This window comes from Oncorhynchus keta, chromosome 21 (genome assembly GCF_023373465.1).
Source record: "Oncorhynchus keta strain PuntledgeMale-10-30-2019 chromosome 21, Oket_V2, whole genome shotgun sequence".
NCBI classification, from domain to species: Eukaryota; Metazoa; Chordata; class Actinopteri; order Salmoniformes; family Salmonidae; genus Oncorhynchus; species Oncorhynchus keta.
The window spans coordinates 39,081,902-39,102,150 of NC_068441.1; positions in this window are offsets into that span (position 1 = coordinate 39,081,902).

The window sequence follows — 20,249 nt, forward strand, 5'->3', positions numbered from 1 at the left end:
CTTGTGAGTAGAGGGGGAAGGTGAGAGGGTGAGGTCAAAAGAGGAGAGGAGTGGAAAGAAGGAGGCAGAGAGGAATGAGTCAAAGGTAGACGTGGGGAGGTTAAAGTCGCCCAGAACTGTGAGAGGTGAGCCGTCCTCAGGAAAGGAGCTTATCAAGGCATCAAGCTCATTGATGAACTCTCCGAGGGAACCTGGAGGGCGATAAATGATAAGGATGTTAAGCTTGAAAGGGGTTGGTAACTGTGACAGCATGGAATTCAAAGGAGGCGATAGACAGATGGGTAAGGGGAGAAAGAGAGAATGACCACTTGGGAGAGATGAGGATCCCGGTGCCACCACCCCGCTGGCCAGAAGCTCTCGGGGTGTGCGAGAACACGTGGGCGGACGAGGAGAGAGCAGTAGGAGTAGCAGTGTTATCTGTGGTGATCCATGTTTCCGTCAGTGCCAAGAAGTCGAGGGACTGGAGGGAGGCGTAGGCTGAGATGAACTCTGCCTTGTTGGCCGCAGATCGGCAGTTCCAGAGGCTACCGGAGACCTGGAACTCCACGTGGGTCGTGCAGATTAGGGTGGCCGCGGCCACGCGGTGTGGAGCGTTTGTATGGTCTGTGCAGAGAGGAGAGAACAGGGATAGACAGACACATAGTTGACAGGCTACAGAAGAGGCTACGCTAATGCAAGGAGATTGGAATGACAAGTGGACTACACGTCTCGAATGTTCAGAAAGTTAAGCTTACGTAGCAAGAATCTTATTGACTAAAATTATTAAAATGATACAGTACTGCTGAAGTAGGCTAGCTGGCAGTGGCTGCGTTGTTGACACTACACTAATCAAGTCGTTCCGTTGAGTGTAATAGTTTCTACAGTGCTACTATTCGGGGGCTAGCTGGCTAGCTAGCAGTGTTGATTACGTTACGATGCGTTAAAAGAACGACAATAGCTGGCTAGCTAACCTAGAAAATCGCTCTAGACTACACAATTATCTTTGATACAAGGACGGCTATGTAGCTAGCTATGTAGCTAGCGACCGGGTTGTTGTTGGCTAGCTGTTAGCTGTTAGCTGTTAGCTAGCTAGCAGTGTCTCCTACGTTAAGGACGACAAATAGCTGGCTAGCTAACCTCTGTAAATTAAGATAATCACTCTAAGACTACACACTCTAAACTACACAATTATCTTGGATACGAAGACAGCAAAGACAACTATGTAGCTAGCTAACACTACACTAATCATGTCGTTCAGTTGAGTGTAATAGTTTCTACGGTGCTGCTATACGGTGGACGTTAGCTATGTGGCTAGCTGCAGTAGACTACGTTAGGACGACGAAATACGATAATTACGCAATTATCTTTGATACAAAGACGGCTATGTAGCTAGCTAAGAAGAAATTGCTAAGATTAGACAAATCAAACCGTTGTACTATAATGAAATGTAATGAAAAGTAATGAAAAGTAATACTACCTGCGGACCGAAGTGCGAATGCGACCGCTCGCTCCAACCCGGAAGTAGATGCAGTTTATCTTTACTATGTTCTACATTGTAGAATAATAGTAATAGTAATAATAGTGAAGACATCGAGCCTATGACATAACACATAACACATATGGAATCACGTAGTAACCAAAAAAAAGTGTTAAACAAATCTAAATATATTTGAGATTCTTCAAATAGCCACCGTTTGCCTTGATGACAGCTTTGAACACTCTTGGAATTCTTTCAACCAGCTTCACTTTTCCAACAGTCTTGGAGTTCCCACATATGCTGAGCACACGTTGGCTGCTTTTCCTTCACTCTGCGGTCAGACCCATCCCAAACCATCTCAATTGGTTGAGGTCGGGGGATTGTCGAGTCCAGGTCATCTGATGCAGCAATCCATCACTCTCCTTCTTGGTCAAATAGCCCTTACAAAGCCTGGAGGTTGGTTGAGGCCACAGGAGATGAAGGTCATGCTCAGGCCCTCAAGAGAAAAAAAAAGCCCCATTGGCAGACCTGCTGGGTATCAGAACACAGGGGGCATTGGTGAGAAGTCTCTTCTCTGTATACATCAATGATGTCACTCTTGCTGCTGGTGAGTCTCTGATCCATCTCTACGCAGACGACACCATTCTGTCCCTTCTTTGGACACCGTGTTAACAACCCTCCAGGCGAGCTGCAATGCCATACAACTCTCCTTCCGTGGCCTCCAATTGCTCTTAAATACAAGTAAAACTAAATGCATGCTCTTCAACCGATCGCTGCCTACACCTGCCCGCCTGTCCAACATCACTACTCTGGACAGTTCTGACTTAGACAACTACAAATACCTAGGTGTCTGGTTAGACTGTAAACTCTCCTTCCAGACTCACATCAAACATCTCCAATCCAAAGTTAAATCTAGAATTGGCTTCCTATTTCACAACAAAGCATCCTTCACTTATGCTGCCAAACATACTCTTGTAAAACTGACCATCCTACCGATCCTCGACTTTGGCGATGTCATTTACAAGATAGACTGCATCCAATTTATTGAGTGGGGTATTGGAGGCTATCACAGTGCCATCCGTTTTGTCACCAAAGCCCCACCACTGCGACCTGTACGCTCTCGTTGGCTGGCCCTCGCTTCATACTCGTCGCCAAACCCACTGGCGCCAGGTCATCTACAAGACCCTGCTAGGTAAAGTCCCCCTTATCCCAGCTCGCTGGTCACCATAGCAGAACCCACCTGTAGGCTGATATATCTCTCTGGTCATCCCCAAAACCAATTCTTCCTTTGGCCGCCTCTCCTTCCAGTTCTCTGCTGCCAATTGCTGGAATTAAATACAAAGATCTCTGAAACTGGAAACACTTATCTCCTTCGCTAGCTTTAAACACCAGCCGTCAGAGCAGCTCACATATTACTGCACCTGTACATAGCCCATCTATAATTTAGCCCAAACAACTACCTTTTCCCCTACTGTATTTATTTATTTTGCTTCTTTGCACCCCATTATATCCATCTCTACCTTGTACATTCTTCCACTGCAAATCTACCATTCCAGTGTTTTACTTGCCACATTCTATTTACTTCGCCACCATGGCCTTTTTTTGCCTTTACCTCCCTTATCTCACCTCATTTGCTCACATTGTATATAGACTTATTTTTTCTAATGTATTATTGACTGTATGTTTGTTTTACTCCTTGCTTTATCTTGGCCAGGTCGCAATTGTAAATGAGAACTTGTTCTCAACTTGCCTACCTGGTTAAATAAAAAAAAATCCAAATTTTTCTTTGGTTTAGAGAAAAAGAATGGACAAAGAAGAAGTATTCATTGCCTCAAATTAGCTGCTGGACAGGAGCTCACTAGCCCTAGTGAAATTAGAAAGAGGGCAGCAGAGTTCTATGCTGAGCTCTACAAGTGTGAGTACAAAGAGCATAAAACAGTAACACAACAGTTCTTTAATGGGATCCCACAGGAGGCAGCAGAAGCTCAGGTTGAGCTAGAACAACCATTGTCTTTGCAGGAGCTATACACTGCATTGAAAGGCATGGAAAATGGAAGGGCACCGGGCATTGATGGGCTTCCATGTTTACTTTTTAAAGTATTTTGGGGCTATGTTGGGAGAGGATTTGCTAGCAGTAGTTCATGATAGTTTGACTGGAGGTATTACTACCGAAAAGCTGCAGGAGAGCTGTCCTCACCCTACTGCCAAAAAAGGGTGACCCTAGGGAGGTGAAGAACTGGAGGCCGGTGGCCTTATTGTGCATTGATTGTAAGATCCTGTCCAAGGCATTGTCCATCAGGCTGAGGGAGGTGATGGGGCAAATCATACACACAGACCAGTGCTACTGTGTTCCCTGCAGGCAGATAGGGGATAACATTTCCCTGATTCTGGATTTTTTTTGGATGTCTCTAGGGTGATTGGGTTGGATGCTGGTCTAATTTCAATTGATCAGGAAAAGGCATTTGACCGAGTTGAACATCAATACTTATAGTGCACTTTTGGAGGCATTTGGTTTCAGCTCTGGTTTTATATCCATGATATAAGCACCCCTTTTAAAGTGTGTAGAGGTATTAGGCAGGGGTGTACATTGTCGGGAATGTTATATGCCATCGCTATAGAGCCACTACTAAATAATATTAGATGTCGCATTGGAGGGGTGTACCTTTCAGAGGATATTCTTCTGCAAAGGTAAATTGGGAAAAAGTTGTGCTTTACATATTGGGAAATGGTCTGGAGGAATCATGGCTTTGCCAGGGTGGCTGGAGTGGTGTAAGGAACATTTTAAGTATATTGGAGGGAACCAAGAGGATGAGGGGACTATGGAAGAAAATTGGAATGAGGTGGATGAAATGGTGGAACGGAGGATGAGGAGATGGTGTTGGTTGTTATCTCATATGTCATATAGGGGGCACACTATTATTGTTAACAATGTGGTTGCTTCTGCACTGTGGCATCGGTTGGCATGTTTAGAGCCACTGTCTGGCCTTCTGGCTAAGATACAGGAAATTATTGTAGATTTATTTTGGGATAAATATCATTGGGTTCCACAAAGTGCTCTGTATTTGTCAAAAGAGGAGGGGGGACAAGGTCTTGTACATCTGGCTAGCAGTGGTGCTGCTTTCCGGTTCCAGTTTATTCAATAGTTGCTTTATTGACCAGAAAATACAGCAGGTAGGGGGATTATGTTTAAAGAAGGTTTTATTTTTGGTTGATAGTAGCTGGATTTCCAGGGAGGGAGCACCTCCATTTTACAGAGGCCATCTTAGGGTTTGGAGTATAATGAAGGTGTCAAGAAACACTACAACGGAGTCAGTGCATTGACTGCTGGAGGAACCTCTGGTGTATGGGGCAAGACTGGATTGTACAACTGCAGCTGTTCCACATTTCGCCAAGATTCTGGTGAATGGCAAAATCATCACCCTAAAACAGCTAATGGACATGGCTGGGCCCACCTTAATGGATGGAGGACAGGTGGCTGAACATCTGGGGGTGAGATCGGAAAGGATTGTCAGACAACTGCTGGGAAGCTGCAGGAAGACTATCAGCAGAAGAGTGGATTATGCTCAACAGTCACAAGAAAAAGGTACAAGATGAAAACGTCCAATTTCAAAGACTAGGGATTACACCCAATATCTCAGAGTAATAAAGAAAGACATTATTACTGGATTTGAGAGGATTGGAAGAGGTGGGTTTGGATGAGGTGTATGTAAAGGACTTATATAGGGGGTGTGTCAAGGTTTTGAATAAAGATTAATTGAAAAATAGAAAAGACACTCCTTGGAGGGTGGATCTGGGCCTTGATGATAAGATAAAGCCAGTATGGAGAGCACTGAACAAGCCACCGTTACAAAAGAGTACTGGTGATATGCAATGGAGGGTTTTGCATGGCATCAATGCAGTTAATGCTTTTATATCTGTCATTAGCTCAGATGTTGAAGATAGATGTTCTTTTTGTAATATAAGAGAAACAATTGTGAGAGGATAAAGCCTCTCTGAAATACTAGAGACTTTTTACAGCTGTAGGGGAGATTTTCAATAACATTGATTTAATTTTGGGGTTTCAATATAGTAAGCAAAAGAAAAGAAAGCTACAAGCTAAGTAGGGAACGTAAGTGTAACGGCGTTCTTCGTTTGTAGAAAGAGAGTCGGACCGAAATGCAGCATAGTGGTTACTCATGTCTTTAATGAAGAGATCGCGATACATGAAATAACTTATACATATACAAAAACAACAAACGGAACGTGAAACCTATTACAGCCTATCTGGTGAAACTACACAGAGACAGGAACAATCACCCACGAAATACACAGCGAAACCCAGGCTACCTAAATACGGTTCCCAATCAGAGACAACGAGAATCACCTGACTCTGATTGAGAACCGCCTCAGGCAGCCAAGCCTATGCAACACCCCTACTCAGCCGTAATCCCAATAATTACAAAAACCCCAATACGAACCACAACATATAAACCCATGTCACACCCTGGCCTGACCAAACATACCGAAAACACAAAATAACATGACCAAGGCGTGACAGAACCCCCCCCTAAGGTGCGGACTCCCGGACGCACCTCAAAACCATAGGGAGGGTCCGGGTGGGCGTCTGTCCATGGTGGCGGTTCCGGCTCGGGACGTGGACCCCACTCCATTAAAGTCATAGTTCCTCCCCTTCGCGTCCTGGGATAATCCACCCTCGCCGCTGACCATGGCCTAATAGTCCTCACCCAGAACCCCACTGAACTGAGGAGCAGCTCGTGACTGAGGGGCAGCTCGTGACTGAGGGGCAGCTCGGGACTGAGGGGCAGCTCGGGACTGAGGGGCAGCTCGAGACTGAGGGGCAGCTCGAGACTGAGGGGCAGCCCGGGACTGAGGGGCAGCCCGGAACTGAGGGGAAGCCCAGTACTGAGAGGAAGCCCAGGCAGGTAGTAGGCTCCGGTAGATCCTGGCTGGCTGGTGGATCTGCAAGATTCTGGTTGACGAGCAGATCTGGAAGAGACTGGTTGACTGGCAGATCTGGAAGAGACTGGTTGACTGGCAGATCTGGAAGAGACTGGTTGACTGGCAGATCTGGAAGAGACTGGTTGACTGGCAGATCTGGAAGAGACTGGTTGACTGGCAGATCTGGAAGAGACTGGTTGACTGGCAGATCTGGAAGAATCTGGTTGACTGGCAGATCTAGAAGATCATTGCTGACTGGTGGATCTAGCTGCTCTATGCAGACTGACAGCTCTGGTTGCTCCATGCAGACTGACAGCTCCTTGCAGACTGGCAGCTCTGACTGCTCCATGCAGGCTGACAGCACCCTGCAGACTGGCAGCTCCTTGCAGACTGACAGCTCCTTGCAGACTGACAGCTCCTTGCAGACTGGCATCTCCTTGCAGACTGACAGCTCTGGCTGCTTCATGCAGACTGACAGCTCTGGTTGCTTCATGCAGACTGACAGCACCTTGCAGACTGGCAGCTCAGGCTGCTCCGAACAGGCAGGAGGCTCCGGCAGCGCTGTAGAGGAGGAAGGCTCTGATAGCGCTGAACAGGCGGGAGACTCCGACAGCGCAGGAGGGAAGGAAGGCTCTGATAGCGCTGAACAGACAGGAGACTCCAGTAGCGCAGGAGGGAAGGAAGGCTCTGGCTGTGCTGAACAGGCGAGGCGCACAGAAGGCCTGCGTGGTGCTGGAATGGTGATACTGGAGTGAGGACACGCACAGGAAGCCTGGTGCGGGGAGCTGCTACCGGAGGACTGGTGTGTGGAGGTGGCTCTGCATCACCTCATCTCTTGAGCACCGAGCCTGCCCAAGCTTACCTGGCTCGATGCCCACTCTAGCCCGGCCAATAGGAAGGGCTGGTATGAACTGCACCGGGCTATGCACCCGCACTGGAAACACTGTGCGCTCCATAGCATAACAGTGTCTGCCCGGTCTCTCTAGCCCACCGGTGAGCACAGGGAGTTTGCGCAGGTCTCCTACCTTTGCATAGCCATACTCCCATTAAGCCCCCCCCCCCAATAATTTTTTGGGGCTGCTTTTATGGCTTCCATCCGCGTCGCCATGCTGCCTCCTCATACCAGCGCCTCTCCGCTTTTGCCGCCTCTATGTCCTGCTTGGGGCGGCGATATTCACCAGGCTGAGCCCAGGGTCCTTTTCCGTCCAGTTCTTCCTCCCATGTCCAATTCTCCAAGTGGTGCAGCCTCTCCCACTGCAACTGCTCTTCACGATTAACAGGGAGAGTTGGCTCAGGTCTGACTAAATATTTGGGGGTGACATTCGGGTTTCGCTCTGCGCCGCCGTGTCTTTCTTTTCGACTCCATTCACCTATAGCCCTCTTCGCACTGCTCCAGCGAATCCCAGGCGGGCTCCTGCACTCTCTCTGGGTCGGCCGCCCACCTGTCTATTTCTTCCCACGTCGTATACTCCATGCCTTTGCTGTCCATAACGTCCTCCTTTTTCTGCTCCTGCTGTCGCTGCCTGTAACCACGCCACTCGGTCCGTGTGTGGTGGGTGATTCTGTAACGTCGTTCTTCGTTTGTCAAAAGAGAGTCGGACCGAAATGCAGCATAGTGGTTACTCATGTCTTTAATAAAGAGATCGCGATACATGAAATAACTTATACATATACAAAAACAACAAACGGAACGGGAAACCTAATTACAGCCTATCTGGTGAAACTACACAGAGACAGGAACAATCACCCACGAAATACAAAGCGAAACTCAGGCTACCTAAATACGGTTCCCAATCAGAGACAACGAGAATCACCTGACTCTGATTGAGAACCGCCTCAGGCAGCCAAGCCCATACAACACCCCTACACAGCCGCAATCCCAATAACACAAAACCCCAATACGAAATACCACAATAAACCCATGTCACACCCTGGCCTGAACAAAATAATAAAGAAAACACAAAATACTAAGACCAAGGCGTGACAATAAGTAGGGAACATAAGATAGACACAGGATATGGGCAGGATGTATAATGTGTTTTAAGGGATTAGTCAAAGAGTTCTTCTCAGCTGTAAAAGATCTCCCATTGTTTGAGGAGAAGGGGGCTTGCGAAGGAGCAGTATGTTTTGTGGAGGAATGACACGTGTTTTTTTATTTCTGAAAAGGCACAGTGTGCCATTATTTATGTTAATAAAAATAAAGTTTTTATAAAAACTCCAAAAACTCTCTCGGTCTTTGTCTCTCCCTCTCTCTCTCTCTGGTCTCTCTCGTTCTCAATGCAATTTCAATTTCAATTTAAGGGTTTTATTGGCATGGCAAACATATGTTAACATTGCCAAAGTCTCTCTCTCTCGCTCCCCCCTTCTCTCGCTCCGTTTCTCTTGGACTGTCTCAGTGTCTCTCCTCTCTCTCGGTCTCTCTCCTTCTGTCTCTCTCTCTAGGGGAGCCTTTCGACAAGCATCATCCCATTGGAATAGCAACACCAGCTGGGATGCTCTCTCCCATCCATCCGTCTCAGAAAGGCGAGTAGACTCGGAGCAGTGGGAATGGATGTGGGATCTGGGAATCACCTTACCACCCACCTACAGTGACTGCCACATGATTGGTCCTGATATAATCCATGGCATAGCACATCAAATGAGCCCTTTTGTCACTTAAGAGATGGCAAAGGGTGGCGAAGAAAACATCCATAAGGTATGACCTCGAGACTGCTTTGTGTGAAAACGAGGAGTCACAATTTCTGTGAAGAATCCACTTCACCATAGAAACCATAGATGCCATGGCCCAGATATTTCAAAGTTGGACAAAAATAAAAAAGTATGACATGGGTTGCTGTCAGAGGCACACTAATGTATATATTTTTTACCATGATGCATTGCAATGAAAGTTAATTCCTTTTAAGGGACTTAATTCTCACCAGAACTAGAACATTCCATTAATTTGACTAATGTCTTGCTTTCAGCTAAGCCAGTCAGGTGCAGGCTATCGCTCAATACATAGTTCCTAACTTTGTTAAGAATAAAATTAATGTTTTTTTTGTTTGTATTTCTTTCTAGTTGTCCTGCAGAAAATAATAATTCCACAGGTGGTAACCCCCCATTCATTTGATTTGTAGTGTTAGATTGTAACGCCAGAAAAGTGGGTTCTATTCCCGGGACCACCGGTACGTGAAATGTATGCACGCATGACTGTGAGTTGCTTTGGATAAAAGCATCTGCTAAATGGAATATATATGTCTTCCCAATCCTCATTTCAATTTCATAATGGCAGTACAGTGACAATGAGTGAAAGTGAAAATTAATGGGCTTCTCTCATCTTACATTCGGAAACAAGCGTTATCACATACATTAAAAACAACCTGGGCAATTTCTGCAGTGTCATGTTCGGAACAATTGTGTCAGGTCAGGTCTGATTTTGACTGAATCCCAAATGTCTGTCTAGGAAATTACGATTAAGGAATATTCCAGCAAAATTGGCAATGTCAGAACACCCAGCAGATGTTTTGCATCACATTCTGGGTGACTGGCAAACCTCATTATGCACAGACTCCCCTTGGAACGACCACATTCGAATATTCATAATGGACCACACACAAACACTTTGAATGAGCAATTGCATGTGTGCTAGTTTACTTCTGCCCAGTGTTTTATGGCAATGATATTCTCACCCAGTTATGTATCTTGCAACACACCAGGTGAACTCTGTTGACATGTTTAACCCCAGAGAGTTGGAGAATCTCATTAAGAACAAAAGCAAAACATATTCAATTTGCTTTGTAGTGCCTTGATACAACTCTTCATTGACAACAGAGAGCGGAATAGAGAATGTGAGGTTGAATACAGATGAAGTGAAGACATTCAGAAGTGTGTTTTGTCTTCATGAGTTTTCCCGTAGCACTAGAATCATACAGGATGTCTTGAAGGGTTGTTAATTGTGTAATCATGGTAATATAGTCCAATGTCAACATACAGTACACAGCAAGTAACAGCATACACGTAATGCGCAGATGCAAGCAATTGCTATGTTGCAAGCATAAAGTGACAATGATAATAGTTGCTTTCACATGTATTGATGGTTGCGATGTATAGCTAGACCCACTGGCTCCAGGTCATCTACAAGTCCATGCTAGGTAAATCTCCGCCTTATCTCAGTTCACTGGTCACGATGGCAACACCCATCCGTAGCACGCGCTCCAGCAGGTGTATCTCACTGATCATCCCTAAAGCCAACACCTCATTTGGCCGCCTTTTGTTCCAGTTCTCTGCTGCCTGTGACTGGAACAAATTGCAAAAATCGCTGAAGTTGGAGACTTATCTCCCTCACCAACTTCAAACATCTGCTATCTGAGCAGCTAACCGATCGCTGCAGCTGTACATAGTCTATCGGCAAATAGCCCACCCATTTTTACCTACCTCATCCCCATACTGTTTTTATTTATTTACTTTTCTGCTCTTTTGCACACCACCATCTGATCATTTATCACTCCAGTGTTAATCTGCAAAATTGTAATTATTCGCCTACCTCATGCCTTTTGCACACAATGTATATAGACTCCCCTTTTTTTCCTACTGTGTTATTGACTTGTTAATTGTTTATTCCATGTGTAACTCTGTGTTGTCTGCTCACACTGCTATGCTTTATCTTGGCCAGGTCGCAGTTGCAAATGAGAACTTTTTCTCAACTAACCTACCTGGTTAAATAAAGGTGAAATTAAAAAAATGTAAAAAATAAAATACTGGCTGTCATAGTAAGGAATGATGATGATGCCCCAGATGATGCAATGAAGTCAGTTATTTGCCATTCAAGATCTGAGAGTTTACAGAGTTATTTAAAGTTTTACCGACAAGGGAAATTAGGGGATATGGAAGAGATGAAAGGAAGAGTGGAGTCGGAGAGGGATGAGTGGATAGAGAGAGAGAGAGAGAGAGAGAGAGTTTATGATTGTGCAAGTTGACATATACAGAGCACATTCCGTCAGGTGCTTCAGTGAGGTGCTTTTGGATGTTCATAAGAACTGCAAAACAATTTATTGCTTTAAGTAAATCAATAAACTCAACAAGAAATACAAATAGACAGTTCTGTAACGCTCTGCAAGCAGGGTATAATACATTATGACTTTATTCATTATTGCATGTGCCTTCACTGCTTTTTATACTTTGTTATATACCCTTTGTTGGCAATGACAGAGGTCAAACGTTTTCACATGCAGATCTCCTTTAGAGCAGTGATGTTTTGGGGCTGTTGCTGGGCAACACGGACTTTCAACTCTCTCCAAAGATTTTCTATGGGGATGAGATCTGGAGACTGGCTAGGCCACTCCAGGACCTTGAAATGCTTCTTACGAAGCCACTCCTTTGTTGCCCCGGACGGTGTGTTTGGGATCATTGTCATGCTGAAAGACCCAGCCACGTTTCATCTTCAATGCCCTTGCTGATGGTAGGTTTTGTTACTTTGGTCCCAGCTCTCTGCAGGTCATTCACTAGCTCCCCCCGCGTGGTTCTGGGATTTTTGCTCACCGTTCGTGTGATCATTTTGACCCCACAGGGTGAGATCTTGCGTGGAGCCCCAGATCGAGGAAGATTATCAGTGGTCTTGTATGTCTTTCATTTCCTAATAATTGCTCCCACAGTTGATTTCTTCAAACCAAGCTACCTATTGCAGATTGTCCTCCCAGCCTGGTGCAGGTCTACAATTTTGTTTCTGGTGTCCTTTGACAGGTCTTTGGTCTTGGCCATAGTGGAGTTTGGATTGTGACTGTTTGAGGTTGTGGACAGGTGTCTTTTATACTGATAACAAGTTCAAACAGGTGCCATTAATACAGGTAACGAGTGGAGGACAGAGGACCCTCTTAAAGAAGAAGTTACAGGTCTGTGAGAGCCAGAAATCTTGTTTGTTTGTAGGTGACCAAATACTTATTTTCCACCATAATTTGCAAATAAATTAATAAAAAATCCTACAATGTGATTTTATGGATTCTTTTTCTCATTTTGTCTTTCATAGTCGAAGTGTACCTATGCTGAAAATTACAGGCCAATCTCATCTTTTTAAGTGGGAAAACTTGCATAATTGGTGGCTGACTAAATACTTTTTTGCCCGACTGTATTTCTCTGAATTCAGAAGGAGCTGTTATTGAAGCCATAGATGGAGTGACTCATACATTGTCCCCGTCACCATACAGTAATAATAAGAGAAAAGATGAAGACACATCACAGGCTGACTTTAGAAGAATCCACGTTACAGGCTGACTTTAGAAGAATCCACGTTACAGGCTGACTTTAGAAGAATCCACATCACAGACTGACTTTAGAAGAATCCACATCACAGGCTGACTTTAGAAGAATCCACATCACAGGCTGACTTTAGAAGAATCCACATCACAGGCTGACTTTAGAAGAATCCACATCACAGGCTGACTTTAGAAGAATCCACGTCACAGGCTGACTTTAGAAGAATCCACGTCACAGGCTGACTTTAGAAGAATCCACGTCACAGGCTGACTTTAGAAGAATCCACGTCACAGGCTGACTTTAGAAGAATCCATGTCACAGGCTGACTTTAGAAGAATCCACGTCACAGGCTGACTTAAGAAGAATCCACGTCACAGGCTGATTTTAGAAGAATCCACGTCACAGGCTGATTTTAGAAGAATCCACGTCACAGGCTGACATTAGAAGAATGTATGTCACAGGCTCACTTTTGTCACTTTGAAGCTTTGTGTGTCTGCATAAGTCTGTGTGTGGAGACGGGAGTAGCTTGTGTTTCAGTGGGTGGAAAAACTGTGTGTTTGTGAAAGAGAGGTGTTATCAAATTTGTTTGGCCACTGCCTGCACTCACAATAATAATTAGGCTACTTGAGTGAAGAGATTGCATTTAGAGAGCTCCCAGCTCCTTGTTCACATGTGGTTGAACTCTTGGTAATGACTAGCCTATGTGGTTAATGAACTGGCGGGACAGTCAGTTAGTGGATTGACTGCCTTATCGATTGCACTTTGTACAAAGAAAACGAAATGTCTCTCTCTCTCTCTCTCTGTGCATGCTGGGAGTGATTGGTGCATGCTGGGAATTGTTTGAGTGAAGGAGTGCGTGTGTTGTGGAGAGTTAGATATTCACAACTTTCTTTCAGTTTGCTATTTCTTGGTCGCATTTTTTTTGTTTTCTTCTGTGCATGATTAAGGTTATTATTTTTGTTGTGGTAGAATTAAGTATTTTGTTTTTCGTATCGAAATTACCCTGATTTTTGCGGGGATGGCAGCCCGATTGGGGATGCCGTCCCTGTCACTTCGGCACGGCTTTAGGTGTGTTACTGAAGCTGCTGTCACGGTGGAGGAATTTCTGGTCGCCGTAGGAGAGAAGGTATGCTATGAGAATATTGCTTATGCATCCCGGATGAATAAAGCTGTGGTGGTATTTCTTAAAGAAGAGTGTCTGGTTGATCGTATGGTTGAGCATGGCGTACTCCTTAAAGGAATGTTTATTCAAGTTACGCCACTTTTTTCCCCGTCAACAAGGGTAACGATTTCAAATGTACCACCGTTTATTCCAAATGAGCTATTGGAGCGCGAGTTATTGCGCTTTGGGAAGTTCGCCAGTTCAATTAAGGTTGTCCCGTTGGATTGCAAACACCTGGCGTTGAAACAGGTAATGTCATTTCGGCGACAGGTGTTTATGTTTTTGGACTCACCGGAGCAGACTTTAGAGTTATCGTTTAAAATCAAGTATGACAATAGAATGTACATGGCTTATGCTAGTACGGGTTGTCAACGGTGTTTTGAGTGTGGGGATGTTGGTCATAAGCGACATGCTTGCCCGAAAAGGGAGAAGGCAGAGGGAGGGGCACAGGTGGTCATCGTAACGCCTGGGCCCGCTGATGTAGGGAGAGGTGAGCCGACAGCGGTAGAGCAGCCAAAAGCATCTGTTGCTGAGGAACAAGTTATCCGTGTTGAGGGCACGGGGTTGCAACTATTGAATTTGATTTGATTTGATTTGACTTGTATTAGAGGGAAATGTTATGCCACAGAAAAGTATTGTTGTAGAAGGTAAGGATGTATCTGAAGAGCCAGTTCCTCAGACTGGTGAGCAGGTGCCCAGTATGAGTGCTGGGGTAAAGGAGGGGGTTCATGTGGAGCTAGGCTCCCAGGGAGTGGAGGAGATGCCCACTACGAGTGCTGGGGTTCATGTAGAGCTAGGCTCCCAGGTAGTGGAGGAGATGCCCACTACGAGTAATGAGGTACAGGAGGGTTTTCATGTGGAGCTAGGCTCCCAGGTAGTGGAGGAGATGCCCACTACGAGTAATGAGGTACAGGAGGGTTTTCATGTGGAGCTAAGCTCCCAGGTAGTGGAGGAGATGCCCACTACGAGTGCTGGGGTTCATGTGGAGCTAGGCTCCCAGTTAGTGGAGGAGATGCCCACTATGAGTTGTGATGTTCAGGTGGGGCTAGTCTCCCAGGTAGTGGAGGAGATGCTTGGTACGAGTGATGAGGTGCAAGTGTTGAAAGGGATGTGGTAGAGGGGAGTCAGTTGTCTGTGGTCTCAGCTGAGGATCAGGAGAATGATATGGATATCTCTTTAGATATGACAGCTGCTGGTGATGACTCAGTTTATGATCTAGAGGAGGTAAATGAGTTTCTGGATCAGACTTTTGAGAAATCTGTGAAATTGGCAGATTATTTTGATGTTGATAAGTTTGAGGTCAGCTGTGATGTTACAGAAGACGGTGGGGTTAGACCAATTGAGTGAGAAGAAGCGGTTTTGCTTGAGGAAATGTATTACTGCTGTTGATAATGATGATGATCATGCTTCATAGGGTGTCTTTTTTCTCATTGGTTTCTCTGTGGTTTCTTCTGCTTTTCTTTTCTCTTTTCTACATGGTGGTACTAAGGGTATGTTCTCTTAATATTAATGGGGGAAGGGACAGGAATAAGAGGGCTTGGGTATTAGAAGTAATAAAACAGAAAAGGCTTAATGTAGTTTTCCTACAGGAGACACATAGTGATGAGGAAAATGAGGTTGACTGGGGTATGTGGTGGGAGAGGCAGCATGTACTTAAAGCTGGAGGGGGGTGATTTGACTGGCCTGACTCCATTTTATGAGTCTGTTATGCAGGCTTGGAGAGTCTTTGTCAAGTCCCGTAAGGCCTGCACGCCTTTTTCACAACACTGCAATCCAGTCCCGTGTTCTGGGTTCAGCTAGCCTACGTTCATGCCTGTTAGGCGTGGGGTGTACCAAGCTGGGTCATCTGATGCGGAACAGGAGCAGATCGTTGGAGGAGCTGGGAGAAAGAGCGGGGATCCGATTATCCTGCCTACTGAGGAAGGTCGTCGATGAGGTCTGCGACTCCTTGCCAGTGCTTAATCTGCAGTATGTGACTGACACTTCCAATTCTGATCGGTGGAAGGAGGGTCTGGATTATCTGGTCCCTGCACTGATTGTTAGTGCTGCGATGGGGGCATTTGAAGAGGACGTGGGGATGCTGCTTTCCTTCGATACCCCGGAGCTGGGGGAGTTGAAGGAGGTGGGAAAGAAGGCCATGTACAGAATATGTGTAAAGGTGTCCCATGCCTCTTCCCTGGAAGGGGCAAAATCGACGAGGTGGGCGGGTGTGCTTGGTCCAGGTGCCTCTCCAAAAGGCTGTTGGCGATCATTATACAAACTGCCTATTGATAAGAGGACAGCTGACCTCCAATGGAGGATAATACATGGAGCTTTAGCCACCAACATGCATCTGGTACACCTGGATCCTACTGTTGGGGAGGGGTGTCCATTCTGTGCTGAGTCTGAATCTCTGGCACATCTGTTTTTACTGTGTCCCAGGTTGGTTGGGATGATTGAACTGATCACTGATTGGTTCTCAACATTGGGAGAGGTTTTCACTTCCCATCTGTATATATTTGGGCCAAAGTACAGGTTCAGTCAAAAGGGTGTAGTTGTGTTGCTTAATTTTGTTTTAGGGGCAGCAAAATTAGCGATATGGAAGACCCGAAAGAACAGCATTCGGGGACAGGGGTCTGTGGATGTGTTGGGAATGTTGGCAGCGAGACTAAGGGTTGAGTTTGCCTATTATAAACTTGTCAACAATATCGATCTGTTTTTGAGTATATGGGGTATTCAGAGGCTGGCTGTTGTGTGTAGTTACTGTGGAGGAGGAATTGGAGTTGTGTTTTTAATTGATGTGTAACTGTGGTTTTGTATGAGTATTTATTGTGTGGTGGGCCCCCAGACCCAATAAAGAGTATTTAAATCTCTCTCTCTCTCTCTCTCGTCGGAGTGCATGCTGGGAGTAAGTCGTCAAGCAGGAGTTATTGTGAGAGCGAATGGAATTTCTTTTCACTCTATTGGGTTTTGGTATATATATATATATATATATATATATTGATTAGTTTAGTTGTTTTAAGGATATCTTGTTTAACTATCACTAAGCACGTATAGGGGTGGTGGGATCTTTGAGGTTGGTTTCTCGTGAGGGCACAACCAGCGGGTGGGGCTGGTTGCAATGGCCACTCGCGAAAGTGTAGAGTTTGAAAAACTTAGTCGGAGGCATGGAGTAAAGATTCCTGCTGCGGCCGGGTGTTCAGTGGAAGAATGTAGCTTGGCTGTGGGTGCTATCATTGGGTATGATAGCATCAAATCAGCCTCAAGGATGAATAGCACTGTAGTGATATTCTTAGATTCAATTGAAAAGGTGAATAGATGGGAGACAGACGCCGGTATTTCCGCTTATGAATCCGGCGAAGAAAGTTATACTTTCTAACGTGCCACCATTTGTTAGAGATGAAGTGTTGGAGCGAGAGTTATCTTGCTATGGTCAAATCGTATCTACAATAAAGAAGGTTCTTTTTGGATGCAAATCTCAGTTGTTGAAACATGTCGTGTCTCATAGGAGACAAGTGCATATGATTTTTAAAAAGGACGGAGATTAACTGAATTTAGCGTTCAGTTTTAAGATTGAAGGATTTGATTTTGTCTTCTATGCATCTACTGAATCAATGAAATGCTTTGGCTGTGGAAGAGAGGGGCATTTGGTGCGTAGCTGTCCCGAGAATGAGCGCGCTGAGCCTGGTAGTAGCTCTAGTGCTGGTGCAACTAATGCACCACCGCGAAGGGATGAACATGCTAAGGGTGCAGGGGAAGGGAGAAGGTGGGCAGATGTGGTTGGAAAAGTAGGAGAGGAAGGCATTGTGGATACGGGGGCAATTGTGGTAGATCAGAACAAAGAGGGAGGGGAAACAGTAGGTGAGATTGCAACTGCCGTCGCTGAGGTGGTGCTGGAAAATGAAATTGGAGGTCAAGAGGAGATTGAAATAACGGAAAAGGAAGCGGATGTTTTCAAAATACAGAGGAGTAAAAGGAAGAATTTAAGGGGTGGTGAAGGGTCTAATTCTAAGAGAAAGGTAGAGATTGATAAATCAGTTGAAGATGAACAAGTTGTAGAGATGGTGGAGTTTTCTTCTGGGGAGGATAGCGAGAGTGAGTCATCTGACGCGTCACAACAATATAGTGAGATAAATGGGGTGGAAGGGAGGTATGGGATCGAGAGGATACGTCAATTTCTGAAGTTGACAAAAGGGAAGAAATATATGCAGGATTACAAAGTAACAGATTTTTTCCCTGAACGTGAATTGTTTATTGAATCAGCAAAGTTTCTGATGTCAAAAATTACAGGGGGAAGTTTGAAAAGCCCTGAAATTGCTAGACTCAAGAAAGTGGTGTAAATTCTAAAGAAAATGAAAGAGATCAGTTGCAGTTTTAACTCTGTAAAGGGATGTGGTGGCTGTATCTTCCTCTATATTCTATTCTATTCTAATCTTTGGTGACTTTAATATTCACATGGAAAAGTCCACAGACCCACTCCAAAAGGCTTTTGGAGCCATCATCGACTCAGTGGGTTTTGTCCAACATGTCTCTGGACCCACTCACTGTCACAGTCATACGCTGGACCTAGTTTTGTCCCATGGAATAAATGTTGTGGATCTTAATGTTTTTCCTCATAATCCTGGACTATCGGACCACCATTTTATTACATTTGCAATTGCAACAAATAATCTGCTCAGACCCCAACCAAGGAACATCAAAAGTCGTGCTATAAATTCACAGACAACACAAAGATTCCTTGATGCCCTTCCAGACTCCCTCTGCCTACCCAAGGACGCCAGAGGACAAAAATCCGTTAACCACCTAACTGAGGATCTCAATTTAACCTTGCGCAATACCCTAGATGCAGTTGCACCCCTAAAAACTAAAAAATGTCTCATAAGAAACTAGCTCCCTGGTACACAGAAAATACCCGAGCTCTGAAGCAAGCTTCCAGAAAATTGGAACGGAAATGGCGCCACACCAAACTGGAAGTCTTCCGACTAGCTTGGAAGGACGGTACCGTGCAGTACCGAAGAGCCCTTACTGCTGCTCGATCATCCTATTTTTCTAACTTAATTGAGGAAAATAAGAACAATCCGAAATTCCTTTTTGATACTGTGGCAAAGCTAACTAAAAAGCAGCATTCCCCAAGAGAGGATGACTTTCACTTTAGCAGTGATAAATTCATGAACTTCTTTGAGGAAAAGATTATGATTATTAGAAAGCAAATTACGGACTCCTCTTTAAACCTGCGTATTCCTCCAAACCTCAATTGTCCTGAGTCTGCACAACTCTGCCAGGACCTAGGATCAAGAGAGACGCTCAAGTGTTTTAGTACTATATCTCTTGACACAATGATGAAAATAATCATGGCCTCTAAACCTTCAAGCTGTATACTGGACCCTATTCCAACTAAACTACTGAAAGAGCTGCTTCCTGTGCTTGGCCCTCCTATGTTGAACATAATAAACGGCTCTCTATCCACTGGATGTGTACCAAAGTCACTAAAAGTGGCAGTAATAAAGCCTCTCTTGAAAAAGCCAAACCTTGACCCAGAAAATATAAAAACTATCGGCCTATATCGAATCTTCCATTCCTCTCAAAAATTTTAGAGAAGGCTGTTGCGCAGCAACTCACTGCCTTCCTGAAGACAAACAATGTATACGAAATGCTTCAGTCTGGTTTTAGACCCCATCATAGCACTGAGACGGCACTTGTGAAGGTGGTAAATGACATTTTAATGGCATCGGACCGAGGCTCTGCATCTGTCCTCGTGCTCCTAGACCTTAGTGCTGCTTTTGATACCATCGATCACCACATTCTTTTGGAGAGATTGGAAACCCAAATTGGTCTACACGGACATGTTCTGGCCTGGTTTAGGTCTTATCTGTCGGAAAGATATCAGTTTGTCTCTGTGAATGGTTTGTCCTCTGACAAATCAACTGTACATTTCGGTGTTCCTCAAGGTTCTGTTTTAGGACCACTATTGTTTTCACTATATATTTTACCTCTTGGGGATGTTATTCGAAAACATAATGTAAACTTTCACTGCTATGCGGATGACACACAGCTGTACATTTCAATGAAACATGGTGAAGCCCCAAAATTGCCCTCGCTAGAAGCATGTGTTTCAGACATAAGGAAGTGGATGGCTGCAAACTTTCTACTATTAAACTCGGACAAAACAGAGATGCTTGTTCTAGATTCTGTTTAAGCTGACAATTAATCTTAATGGTTGTACAGTCGTCTCAAATAAAACTGTGAAGGACCTCAGCGTTACTCTGGACCCTGATCTCTCTTTTGAAGAACATATCAAGACCATTTCGAGGACAGCTTTTTTCCATCTACGTAACATTGCAAAAATCAGAAACTTTCTGTCCAAAAATGATGCAGAAAAATTAATCCATGCTTTTGTCACTTCTAGGTTAGACTACTGCAATGCTCTATTTTCCGGCTACCCGGATAAAGCACTAAATAAACTTCAGTTAGTGCTAAATACGGCTG